Source organism: Corvus brachyrhynchos, unplaced genomic scaffold (genome assembly GCF_000691975.1).
Source record: "Corvus brachyrhynchos isolate BGI_N302 unplaced genomic scaffold, ASM69197v1 scaffold65, whole genome shotgun sequence".
Taxonomy (NCBI): domain Eukaryota; kingdom Metazoa; phylum Chordata; class Aves; order Passeriformes; family Corvidae; genus Corvus; species Corvus brachyrhynchos.
The window spans coordinates 4002317-4010333 of NW_008238365.1; positions in this window are offsets into that span (position 1 = coordinate 4002317).

Sequence of the window (8017 nt, forward strand, 5' to 3'; positions counted from 1 at the left end):
GCGGTTCAGGTCACTGTCACATTTGGCTACCCAGAGCAGGAAAGTGCACATTCTCAGTGTATGCATTTCAGACATTATTCAATCCCAGACTGACTAATTTATCCATAAACCTTCCTAATGAGTCTGATAGTGTAGGAATGAGAGAAAGCAGCATTGTTATCTGTAAACAGCAGCAGCTGACAGCATGTTTAATCACAGGCTGCACAACAGTGACATCGGTGGAGAACAGGATTAGATACTTCTCCAATTAGTCACACAGCAAAGGCACGAACACAGAGCCTGAGGGTCACTGAACCCAAAACCAAGAGCTCCAAATATCGGAGCCAGGGAGTCCCAGTGAGGGGGAGGCACTTGGAGCCAGGGGCAGGCTGTGCTGGAGCCCTCCCCAACACCCTGAGGGCAGCCAGCATTCGAGGAGAGCCCTGGCACTGCTGCAAAGCCAGCACTAATACTGCAGGCTCTGTGCTGCCTCGAGATCTGCAGGCTGCCTGTGCCTAACAGGATTTTGCAATCCACGGCAAACATACTAATGGGATAGAGAGGTAAAGAGTTCATCCTACTCACTTTTCTCTGCTTCTTTTCTTTTTTTCTGAGCATCTCTCTCCTGGTTTTCTCTGGCTCATCTCTTTCTGAGGTCTGCCGATTAAAAGCATTAATACAAGCCAGAAGTTATTATGTGAATCCTACTTACCACAAAGTAAATGGGATCTAGTGGGCTGCAGCCTTGGAAGCCACGGCCATTGGGTAACAAAGAGTGTTGTCAAGGCCATCAGGGTTCTCTTTCCCCAGCCCCCCATGTCTGGGGAATGTGGCTCCCGGGACTGGGGGGAGCACAGGGAGAAGGGAGCACAGCTGTGGGAGCTGCTGCTGATGTGCCACTGCATGTAAGGGAGCAGTGATGACATGAAAGGTACATTGGTGGGGGCCAGAAGCTCCGCACAAACTGTGGGGAGCTGCTGGATGTGCCAGGCACCACCAGGCAGGAGGGAACAGCCCTGGCACCAGCATAATGGGGGTTGCAGCATTACTGCTGCCACCTCTGCTTCCACAGCAGGCAAGGTTTAGGATGTGCCCTCTCTTCTTCCTGATTCCAAATCTTGGGTTAAACCAGTAGCTGCTCTGTGGTGAAGTCCAGGTGTTTTGATTTATCTCTGAGAGATCTCATTATCAGCCACAGCAGTAGACTCTGACCTTTCATGGCAGGGCCCCTTTGAATTTACTTTCTGCCCCAAGGTACAAGAGAAACCATGAGAAATCAATTTTCTTTCCTCCAAGACCCCCTAGTTTTCAAGAACTTTTAAAGGGCAGACAAACCATAACTGGGACATCTTCTACCTTTAAAAAGGTCCTTCATCATATTAGATTTTGATTAATCAGCCTTCTACCCTTCTGTCCACTGTCACTGTGGAAAGCACTGGAGACCTCCCACCAACCTCGCTCTGCAGAGGGAGAGGGAGGAAGAGAAAGAGAGGGAAAGGGAGAAGGAGAGGGAGACAGACTTCAGTGGTTGGGGGAGCCACAGCCACCTATGGGGAAGGCTCCTGTGCTAGCCTGCCCTCCTCGTCCTGCTCCAGCTCCTGTTAGCAGGGAGACACAGCATTGCGCCGGGTGCAGGATGCTCCGTGGGCACTGCCAGTTGCCAGTTCCTGCTCAACTGGTGCCACTGGCTGCCCTGTGGCTGCCTCCAAGCTTTGAGACACTTCTGGGGCTGCAAACCCCAAGACTACCTGACTTGCCCAACCAGTCACCAGGCCCTGGGTGCAATCACCAGGCTCCCAGAGGAGCCTGACACTGTAGGAGACAAGGTGCTTATCCCAGCCCAGGCCTCAGTCAGCAGGCACGGGGGCCCAGGGAGCTCTGCAGGCTCTGGGTGGCAGGAGGCAGCCTCCTCTGCCTGCCAGAAAATATACATAATTCAGGTAAAATATTAATTTAAGACTGTCTGAGCCATGGCAATAACCTAGACATTATGACAATACAGATCAATAAGCCCAGAGAGGATCCTTCACTGAAACATGCTGCAATTGTTCAAACCAAGTCTTAATTGTGACAAGAATTGATTTCTCTTTTCTAATATCCCTGAATTTTAATTAAAAAGTAGTTAAGTAGACAATGCATTTCCAGGATCATTTAGAGGCAGGACAATATCAAGGAGCACACACTTAAAATGCAGAAGTGGTGCCTTGTTAATACAATGGGAGCAACCTGGGGAGTTGCTCTGTGCAAGTCAGAGATGCCCATGGCTGAGTAGGGCTCAGGGACACCAGGACCCCCAGGCCAGCAACCACAGCCAGTGCTCCATCCTGGCCTCAGCGCAGACATGGGCACGTCCCCACTTGTTCTCTCCTACTCCCCAGGGTCCTCCATCCATCTGCATTTCACACCCTCTTGCACACACGAGTGCATCTAATAGCTGTGATTATCCAACAGACTCCAGCGCTTTGCTTTGCCCTTGTATGTAGCACATGGCAGAGGCTGGCAGGGAGGGCAGGACCAGGCAGGGAGCACAGCTGCCACTGCATGAGGGGAGGGCAGTCGCTGCAGCACCAGCTGCCCCAGGAGCTCAGTAGGGTGAGCACAGCCCCCTATTCTCCATGTGCTTCTTGGAATGGTCCCAGGATGTGCCCACAGCGCAGAAGAGCCTGGTAGGAGGGAGTGCTGAAGCCCCTGTGAAGGGAGGGGGTGAACTCCTCCAGCCTTTTTTTTTTTTTTTTTTTAATTCCCAGCTGTGTCTCAGTGGCAGCAGCACAGCACAGTGAGAGTGCAAGGAGCTAGCTGTGAACCAGATATTTCTCAATCATCCTCCATTAGATGGCCCTCCACAGGCCAAAACACCTTAATCTGATTGGAAGGAGACCATTAACATCAGAGACTCCATTAAAAGAAGAAGTGGTCTTTTATCTACTAATCAAGAGTCATAAAGAAAAACATTTTGGAAGACACCCGTAAATGCTCATGAGAAGGAAGGGACTGCATACCCCCTGTTCTGAGTTCCCCATGTACAGATTGTCTTGGGGATGGTTTATTATTCCATCCCATTTTGGGAGGTTTTGATCTGTTTTGTTTTGTGCCCGGGGTGGCGGCTGTCACCGCCCCACGCCCCATCCTCCCTGGCTCCGGGGCTACCGTGATGAATGGCAGCCAGGCCAAGGTTTCCAGAAGAAATTGAAGGCGAAAAGAGAGGCAGCCCCTCTCTTCCAGCGCGGGCAGTTCAACTGGACACACGCGCCAGTATCTCAGACCACAGCTCCTGCTGTTTCTGTGGGTTTTGCCTGCTTCTTTTAGGTTTTTCTTTTGCTTCGGCACTGTGACTGAGCTTGCTGGCTCGACTTCTTTTGCTGCTTGGCTGTCAGGAAGCGCAGAGCCAGTGCGTGCCTGCCAGAACCCGAGAAGACCCCACTTCCCGCCAAGGGCTGCCCCCCTTCGCATAGCCTGGACCCAGCTTCCAGCCAACACCAGTGAAAAAGTCCGGGGGGCCCTTTTCCCTGCCGTGTTCCAGAGCCGGGCTGCTGCTGCCCAACCCCCGCCGTACCTCCGCCCTTGCTCCGGGTTTGTGCTATACTGTAACTTTTCACCCTCTGCCTGCGGGGAAGTCCTGCCATTCCAACTTGCTTCTCCGGAGGTTCGTACTACAGCTCCTTTTGCTATCCTGGGAGAACACTGAGACCGACTGCCGCAGGGGGCTGGTGAAAGAGCCCCTTCTCCATCGCTCCTTGCCGCCTGCGCTCGCCACCGGCCCCGGGCAGCGAGCGCGGCGGGCCCACAGCGCCCCTGCCGGCTGTGACCGGAACTGCACCGATGGGAAAGCACCTGCAGTCGAGAGAGGCTGGCGCCGGGTTTCTGGTTTTGTTTGTTGTTGCTGCCATTGTTGTTGTTTGTTTGCCTTGTTATACATACGAGTAAAGAACTGTTATTCCCTTTCTCGTATCTTTGCCTGAAAGCCCCTTAATTTCAAAGTTATAACAATTTGGAGAGAAAGAAGTCATATTCTCCATTCCAAAGGAGGCTCCTGCCTTCCTTAACAGACACCTGTCTTTCAAACCAAGACACAGATCCTCCTCTGTATCGATGAACCTACCTGCTGAGTCTTGCTAAAGGCCAGCAGTAGTGGAATTTGGAGCAGCAGCCCAAAGCAGGGAGAGGTCCAGGTTCAAGAGATCTTGTCTCTGCATTAAAAAGGGCTGGAATAGCTTTTGGCCATTCTCACAGAACATGTCTGGTATTTACTCTGCTGGTGGCTATCTAAGTGGTCAGACACTGCAGCGAATCTTCTTTTCCTAGGTCTGATTAGATTAGAGAGCAGCAGTGCTGGAGAGCTTGCTGATATTGCCAGGAAAGCAGAGCAAAGACTGAAGAAGATTCTCAGAAACATCCCTACCCATTATTCCCCCCCAGCCCTTGTTCACGCCAGTCAGAGATGCAGAAGCATCACCCTTGCAAACACAGTCCATTTATTTATATCCCTTGACTCATCAAATAAAAGTCAAACCTTAAACAGTGAGAAATGGTATCCTGGCTCTTTGAAACCCCCAACAACCACACAAGGCTGCATCCCTGCCAAAAGCCACCGTCTGCCTGCCCCTAAAACCTCTCTCCTTGGATTTGCTGGCAAATCCAGCAACCAAGTACTGAACAGCCCCAGAGGGAAGGACAGGGCTGGCTGGCAGTGTCACTGGTCTCAAGGAGGAGTGGGATAGCCCAGACAAGTTCCCTGAAGAATTTGTAGGGCTATAATACATTTTTATGCTGTTAGGCTTTTAATTCATCCAGCTTTGTTACTTTGGGTATTTTGTTCTCTAAATCAAACAGCCCCCATAGTGATAAAACCCTTCATTAACACCACTGGGCTCTTGCCTAAAACAACAGCACATGATCTCCTGCCTTTTAGTTTGATTTTGCTGTCACTTTGGACAGGATTAAAGAGAAATATCTCTACAAATTCTTCCAATATCCTTCAGCAAACATCAGCTTGGACCAAAGAGGACACAGGATGCCGCTGTTAGTAATTCTAAAGAAGCTCTTCCCTTGCAGATGTTTGGGGACCCTTGATGGCACCCCAGGCTTTGAGATACTCACCATGGGCCTGGAGCAGCTGCCAGCCAGCACCGTACTCAGGTACTTAACCAGCCTCCCTTCTTAACAGGGGCTTTTCATCCCTGTTCAAACCCTTTGCAGAGGTGCTGCATGGAGCACACAGATGAAGGAGCTGATGTACAATTTGTGACTCTTCTTGCTCAGACAGAAATTAGCATTTTGCCTTTGAAGGGGAGGAGGCAGTGCTACCTTCTGCTGCAGAACTGGGAGCCAGCAGGACCTGTCCCCACCACGTCAGCAGCCAGAGGGTCTCTCCTGCCACAGTCCCTCCGAGCACCTCTCCCAGCCACGGCCATGCCAGGGACAGGACCGAGCCCTCACCACAGCAAGCCCAAAGGCCCTGGAGCTGCCTGCAGCTGCCGTCCTTACCCAGCCCTTTCTCACTCTCATCTGAGCTCACTGTGTTTTTGGCCAACAGCTTGTCTCACCTCAGCCTGCAGTGGGTATAGTTCGGATCGTGCCCTCTGTCAGTGCTGGCCTTGCCACAGTGTGCACAGGCCGGCCTGCCCACATCACCTGCCAAGAAATCCATGGGACATCTTATCCCACTTTCCATTTACTGCTGGGTTTTTGGAGCTGTTCATAATCCAACTAGCTCAAGTGTTGAAGCATCACTGTGACCTTTCCCAAACAAGCCAGAATTTTCCAGCCAGACACCTGGCTTTGTGTCAAGTTCCAGTTCCCCAGCCAGCAAGTCCCAGTGCTTGCCAGTCAGTACATTCACATCCAGTCATTAAGCTCACATCAGCTGTCGGGACGTTGTTGCAGTGCCAGGATGGCTGTGGTCAGTGCTGACAGTTCTCCAGGGCTACCCCACACCTGCAGAAAGGGTTACTTCACCAGACATCCCCAGAAGGGAATGTGGCAGTTGGTCTGGGATGGCTTCCCATCCATTCCCATCTGACAGGAAGGCATGAGGAGCATTGCCTCTGTTTTTGCTGGCCACAAACGTAACTAACTTGGGGCTGCATGCTGCTGGAGCCCTGCAGCACTGCGACCGGAGCCGAGGGAGCAGCCTGTCCCCTGCAATCGGTGTAGGGCTGTGGTTTGTGTTTTGTTTCCTCCTGTAACTCTCTGTTCCTGACCTCGCAACTGTTAACTCTCAGAATCTGACCTTAAGCCTTGCTAAATGAATTTCTCCTCTGTGTTACTGTAAGGGCTGTGCAATGCCAGGAATGATGCTCAGTCAAGGCATGCTGAAGAAGCACAGGGTCTTGGCAGGGCACACTGCATGGACCCGGAGGCACTGCCAGTGGCACAGACCCACACAACGTAACACTTCTGCCTCCCTGCAGTGACAGGGAGCAATGGCAGAAACCTCAAGGAGTTCTGCCAAGCTGAGAAGCAGCAAAGTCCACAGCTGGAACCCAGCGTTGTGCAAAGGCCACAGGAAGGAGCTGGGCCGAGCCGGACCACCAGCACGTGCCACAGGCCAGATGGCTGGGCCACGGTGGGCAGGTCAGACATGGACTGAGAGCTGGCTGCCAAAGCACATCAGCCTCATGAGACACATTCTCTGGCCCTGGCACTGCTCACCCGCCAGCCCAGGCACATCACAGTACTGATGATGTCACAGGAGGCAAGCATGAGCCTTCAGGTGGCACGTAGACTTCAGAGAGAGTGAAGTAACTGAGTATTGACTGAGATGTCCCAGGTGAGCCCTGGATGCACATTACATTCTGCTTAACTCAATAATTACCATTTATATTATCCCTTCCCACACTCTATCAAGCTAAAAGATCTGTAATTGGCTACTTGGTTTAAGTGTAACATTTTAATTAATGCATATTATGAAGTATAATTGCTTCTTAGAGATAACGTTGCCCGTTCTATCACACTGTATCCCTCTGTAATGCTTTAACCAAAATACAAGTTTGTCCCAGTGAGTGAGCAAAGGTCCTACAAATCAGGCACTGGGATGCAAAAGTTCCTCTGCAATGCCAAAAGGAAGCAACAAATGGACAAACAATTCAGTACAACCCCTCTCAGAGCTGTTCCTCCTCTGAGCTCCAGGAGGACATGACAGGCTGCAGCTCCCACTGCCACATCATCCCCAGTCCACCGGTAGCACCACACCAGGCATCCACAAATGCATTTAACTGCTGATTTATCTTTGATTCCATTTAATTTAGTTGTTAGAAGAGTTTTCATTTAGGACTGGTGTTTATGGAAGAGTGTCAGCACAGCAGCCCAGGGCAGTTTCAGACCAGACAAGTTCTCTCGCCATGTCATGACAACCCTGAGACATTCACACAAACATAAGATCCCTAAAACTTCCCAAACAAACACCAACCATACAGACACTTAGAGAAAAACCTTGCAAAAGGCACAATAAATTACAGAACTTTTGGCATTGGGCTGAATTAAAATGATAAACTGAAGTTTTCGCTTGCCAAAAGCTGTTTTTATGGTGCTGCAGCAGCAGATGGTCTTTCCTGGAGGTGAAGGATTTTGAAGATTTGCCAGTGCAGAGAGAACCAGAGGGTTAACATATGTATTGTAAGATGTAAGAGGAGAGTACCTGGCAGTGCAGCCTGACAGGGCTGGGATGGCTGAGCCCCCACATCCCACAGAGGGCCAGGATCCTCTGCAACTCACAGCTCAGCCCAGGACCTGCTCAGAGGGTGGATTGACCCAATTACCTGCTAATTGGGGTCCCTTCATAATTCTTCAGGAGGGAAACCCAATAGCCACAGCATTCCCTTCATTCACACCAACAGCCTGTTCTGGCTCTGTTTTATGAGTCATTAATTCCTAATAAGTAGAAAACTGCCTGATGGGCTTTGGACAAGAATACTGTATCAGAGACAACATACAATATAAATTTACAGCTGTAAACCAGAGTTTGAACATTGACATATCTTTAATAATGATAAGTGAAGAGCTTATGGATGCAGCTAAAGTTCACATCAGAATTTTGATT